The sequence below is a fragment of the Microtus ochrogaster genome, unplaced genomic scaffold, assembly GCF_000317375.1.
Source record: "Microtus ochrogaster isolate Prairie Vole_2 unplaced genomic scaffold, MicOch1.0 UNK241, whole genome shotgun sequence".
NCBI classification, from domain to species: domain Eukaryota; kingdom Metazoa; phylum Chordata; class Mammalia; order Rodentia; family Cricetidae; genus Microtus; species Microtus ochrogaster.
In genome coordinates, this window is record NW_004949339.1 from 44877 (window position 1) to 50946 (window position 6070).

At 38.9% G+C, this 6070-nt stretch overlaps 1 pseudogene; it reads left to right on the plus strand.

Annotated features, from left to right (window-relative positions):
• The window catches only part of LOC101994564, a 29733-nt pseudogene that overhangs the window by 1451 nt on the left and 22212 nt on the right, over positions 1 to 6070 (plus strand).

The following is a 6070-nucleotide window of genomic DNA, read 5'->3' on the forward strand; positions in this document are numbered from 1 at the left end:
TTATCCTCAAAGATGAAAAGCAATCCTTAATGAAGGGGAAAAACAAGATTGTAAACATGGTGATAAAACCTTAATATATAATTCTTCTTTAAAATAGGACTAAATTGTAAAATTAGTTTATACAGATAAAAATATTCAACAGTGTATTAAATTTAGGAATGCTTTCACATGTACCATTATCATTGTAGGCATGAAAAAAGTCAAACTAGAGAGAAAACTTCTGTATATATGCAATATGTTAAACCCTTTGCATATCATCTTAACAGGCATGAAAAAACACATACTAGATTGAAACCCTATGAAGAAAATGAGTGCAGTAAAGCCTTTTCACATTACACTCATCTTCAAATGCATAAAAGATCATACACCAGAGAGAAACCCCATGAATGTAATAAGTGTTGTAAAACCTTTGCACGTCACCGTACTCTTCAAATGCATAAAAGAACACATACTGGAGAGAAGCCCTATCTATGTAATCAGTGTGGTAAAGCCTTTGCACAGCACAAATATCTACAATGCCATGAAAGAACACATACTAGAGAGAAACGCTGTGAATGTAATCAGTGTGGTAAAGCCTTTGTATGTCCCAGAAATCTCTGACAGCATAAAAGCACTCATACTGGAGAAAAACCCTATGAATGTAATCAGTGTGTTAAAGCCTTTGCATATTCCATTATTCTCCAAAAGTGTAGTAATAGGAGCGGCGGGGCTGCGTCCCCAGCACCCCGCTGCCCGCAAGGCTAGCTTATGCCCTGAAATAACAACACACAAATTGTATTCATTTAAACACTGCTTGGCCCATTTCTATATTGCCTCTTTTAGGCTAACTCTTGTACCTGGACTAGCCCATCTCTAATAATCTGCTGTAGCCCACAAGGTGGCTTACCAGGGAGATTCTAGCCTATGTCCATCCTGGGTCGGAGCTTCATCGCTTGTGTCTCAGAGAGCAGAGCTCTTGCGTCTGCCCTGGAGATGGGAGCATGGCGTCTCTGCTCCAGAGTGCAGAGCTGTCGAGTCTGAGCTCACTTCCTCTTCCTCCCAGCATTCTGTTCTGTTTACTCCTCCCACCTATGAGGTAACCTATGAGGGCAAGCAGTTTCTTTATTGATTAGCCAATGAAATCAACAGATTGATATATGACACTCCCACATCACAAAAGCATAAAAGAACCCATACCGGAGAGAAAGCCTATGAATGTAATCAGTGTGGTAAAGCCTTTATGTCACAGTAGTTTTCAAACTCATGAAAAAGCCCATACTGGAGAGAAACCCTATAAATGTAATCAGTGTGGTAAAGCCTTTGCAGATCAAAGTAGTCTCTGTAGACATAAAAGAACCCATACTGGAGAGAAACCTTGTGAATGTAATCAGTGTGGCAAAGCCTTTGCATATCCCAGTACTCTCCTAAAGCATAAAAGAACCCATAGTGGGATCCTTTTCTGTTACAAGTGCAAACTTGTACAGCCAATGTGGAAATCAACATGCAGTCCTCAGGAAATTGGGAGTCAGTCTACCTCATGACCCACCTATATCACTCTTGAACATATACCCAAAAATTCTACCACAAGGACATTTGCTCAACTGTGTTCATAGTGGCTTTGTTCATAAAAGCCATAAGCTGCTATATCTGGGAAAGATTGTGTTGATTGATGATTGATGTGGGAAGGCTCCTCCACTGAGGGTGGCAATATCCCTAAGAAAGTGGGCTTGGGATACAAAAGGCACCAATCAGTGAGTAGGCAAGAGAGAAAGCCTTGAAACAATCTTTGTCCATGTAGTTTTGCCTTCAACTATTAGCTTTATTTTCTACCCTGAGCTCCAAAAAATGATGAAGCCAAATTACCCCCACTCATTGCCTGAGCTGCTTTTGGTTAGAGGAGTTAATTAGAGAAACATAAATGCAAGTTAGAACAAAAAATGGAGAACCAAAAGTAATATTGTTGCTAGACAGAACCTGGGATTGATGTCTCTTGGAAGAATATAGAAGATATCAAGACTTTAGGTGCAAAAAAAAACCATAGAAAGTAGAACACATAACTAAATTAGCTGTTCTTGTAGGATCAGAAATATGGAAATGTTAAAAGAAATGACAGAAAGTGGATATTGAGATCATGGAATTTCAATTAAAACTGATTAAGCTAGAGGTCATTTGTGTGATATTTTGACTCCAAAATCTTTCTTTTTCTGCATGTGACCTGGAAATTTAGTCAAGAAGAGCTAAAATATAATGAGCTAAGTCCTTAAATGAAATATTGAATGTGGTGGATGGTTATTACTGATGATTCATTCAAGTCAACAGTGAAACAAAAACACCAAGTGGGGCAGAAATAAATGAAAATAAAAAGGCAGTTTCTTATGGCAGTCAATTACTGAAACAGGCATGGATTTTCAAGGATTTTATCACCATTATAGAGAAGGCCCTTGCTATGGAATGGAAGCCTAGCAAGGTGCTCTAAGGGTAAGACTCCATTCACATAAGCATTCAATTTATGGAAGGGGTAAGCAAAGTGATTTCTAGTTCCAGGAAGCAACTTCATACAGAATCTGCTATACATGTGGTCCAAGTGTGTTAGTGTCTATCCCAACTAAGAAGTTAAACTTTTCAGGATCACTCATCATGTACTGGTCCTGGAAACAAGAAAGAATCACAATTTAAGGTAATAGGTTCTTAGTTTGTGGTTACAGTCTAGCATTGTTGTAGGCATCCATGTTTAACATAGTCAGAAACCCGGTGAAGAGATATCCTTACCCGTGGGATATGAACGGGGGTCCCTGATAAACCTCGTGGAGAGGAATGAAAGGAGACAAGAGATATGAGAAATGATGGCAAAACAGGATTTATGATCAAGCTGTCTAGTTTATTATTTCCTCAGAAGCTGTAAAAATAGCAAACAGGCAAAGGGGGAAAGGGAAAGGTGTCAGGGGGAAGGGAAGCGTGTCAGGAAGCTCAGGTCTGCTGGAACTCAGGTCCAGAGATGTTGTAATAAGAGTGGTGGGGCTGCGTCCCCAGCACCCGGCTGCCCACATGGCTAGTTCTAGCTTATTCCCTGAAATAATTACACGGAAACTGTATTCTTTTAAACACTGCTTGTCCCATTATATCTAGCCTTTTCTCGGCTAACTCTCACACCTGGACTAGCCCATTTCTTATAATCTGTGTAGCCCACGAGCTGGCTTACCAGGAATGATCTTAACCTGCATCTGCCTGGAGTGGGAGAATCATGGCGACTCCCTGACTCAGCTTCTTTCTCCCAGCCTTCCATTCTGTTTACTCCTCCCACCTATGTTTTAACCTATGAGGGCCAAACAGTTTCTTTATTGCTTAACCAATGAAATCAACAGATTGATATATGACACTCCCACATCACAGAGACATCCCCAGCTGGTAAGTAAATACTGAGGGTCTGTGATTGTTGACTAACAAAGGAAAATGCAGCCTGGTTCCTGCAGGTCTCTGCTAGGAGATAAGATACCAGGTTGATTTCCTAGACCCTGCAGAGGGGTTAGAGGTAAATATTTTTCTTAACTTGTGAGCTTAAGATGGCTGTAAACAAAATGCAGATCTCAAAATACAGGTCTTTACTTCTGGCAAACAGACTGTGAGAGTTCACTTCATGAAGCTGTGAGGATAAAACCTCTTGTTTTTACTCTTTTGTGGACCTGCCACCCAGCTCTCAAATAAATGACACAGACTGAGGCTTATTAAATCTTATATATTCCTGGCCTTAACTTTTCTTGTTTCTACCCAGCTTTTCTTAACTAATTGTCCCATCTACCTTTTACCTCTGGACTTTTATCTTTATTCTGTATGCCTTTCTTTACTTCTTACTCTGTGGCTTGCTGTGTAGCTGGGTGACTGGCTCCTGCTTTTCTCTTCTTTTTTATCCCCCCCCCAGGATTTCTCCTCCCATTAATTCTCTCTGCCTGTGAGTCCTTTCTATTCTTTCCTGTCAAGCTATTGACTGGTCAGCTTATTATTAGGCAAATCAGATATTTTAGACCCTTAGACCCACTAAGTATCACACTTTCACAGAATTAAACAAATGCAAAATAAAAGAATGCAACACATCTTTGCATCATTGGAACAAACGTTTCACAATATAAACAAATATGACACATCTTACAATAATATTCCACAATAACAAGGATTGTAGTTTGATACAGCCTAGGTTGCATTTTGATATCACAAGATATTGATGTGCCTAAACTATTAGACAACTTCTATGGAGAACTAATGGAATATAGGGAGTGGAACTAACGAAAGAGAGAGATGTATGAGAAAATACAAGGAAAGGGCCATCTTTGCCCTTTGAAACTGAAGCCCTGTGCATCTGAGACAGAGCTACAGGATTTGATGTTTGTCGTGCTATGCTTCAGTCTTGCTTCAATCTTCCCTCACTATTTCTCCATTTCTCTATTTTGGAGTGTGAATGGTATACTGTACCATTGTATGTTGAAAAGATGTAACTTGTTTTCTGATTTTACAAGATGTCACTGTCAAGAGATTGTCTTGAGTGTCAGAAGAGACTTTGAACATTTCAACAGAATAGGGGCTGTTGCAGATTATGAGTATCATTGAAGTGACTAAATGCATTTTCTTCATTGGTGACCATGAGCTTATAGTGACCTGAGTCAGAATGTAAGTGGTTGAATAATAAACTCCCCAGATCAAAAGATGTATTTGAGCATGTGCCTCTTCTTGGCAAATTTTATTTGATTGTTTGTGAAATCAGTAGTTAGGAGGAGCATTTCTGGATGAATTTCCTCATTGGACATGTGATATGAGTTTCTATAGCCTCAACCCATTTCCTGTTATTTGTGCCTACTGTGTTGTGGTTGAAACTAATTGGCCAGCTTTCTTCTTTTGCTGTCATGACTTCCCTACAATTATAAACTCTATCACTAAATCACATAAGATTCAGTAGAATTAACTGCTATTCAGTGCCAAGGCAGTTTGGTAGCCTACAATTTTCATTTTTATTTGTTTGTTTATTTTTGAATACAAGGTTTGTCTGTGTAGCCCTAGCTGTCCTGAAAGTAGCTCTATATACCAGGCTGGCTTCAAACTCAGAGATCCTTTGATTCTGACTCCCAACTGCTGGGATTAAAGGTGGTCCAACATTCCTCGCTTTTTGTTTTTATATTGTTGTAAGATGGTTTTGTTCCTGTCAAGCATATGGTGTTGTACTGAGTTACACCCATATCTTGAATTTTAAAATTTGACAGAGGATTTCATTATGTTTCCCAGGATGGCATGTATTCATGACATTAATACCGCCTGTGCCTTCTGAGTCATTGGATTACAGGTATATAACCTTCTTCCTACCTGTTTTGTTTCTTTTGAATTTTTATTTTAAAAAAATATTTTTGTAGTAGTAGGAGGGTGGCTCTTTGTTCCCTCCTTGGTGATGAGGATGGGATTGCTTGTCATCTCAGCTAGCTTACACCTGAAATAATCACACAGAAACTGTATTAATTTAAACACTGCGTGGCCCATTATCTCTAGCCTCGTATTGGCTAACTCTCACATCTTGACTTAACCCATTTTTAGTAATCTGTATATCACCACGAGGTTGTGGCTTACTGGGAAAGATGCATCATGTCTGATATTGACAGCTCCATGGCGGTTATCTCTGACTCTGCTTTCTTCCTTCCAAAATTCAGTTCTGTCTACTCTGCCTACCTCAAAGTATTTTACTTGTAGGCATGGATATGCACCATGTGAGTACCTGATCTTTACATTGATCAAAAGATGGTATTAGAAACCCTAAGCTGGGAGCAATGGATATTTATGATCCCCCATGTAAGTGCTTGAGTTTACCTTTATGCAAGTCCAAGAGGAGTATTTACTGTTGATCCATCTTTTCCTGCTCTGTGTTGATTATTTATAATCAGCATATTAATTATTATTGTTTTCATTTGTCCATTTATAACTTTTTAAACACACAGTGCCTTTTAGTAAAATCTTTTTTTATGTTGCAGTTTAGATTGGGGCACTTCAGGTTTCTGGTAGATGAATAAAGAGTTAATGCATAACTCTTTGTAGAAACTTCAGCAAAAACCTATGAGTT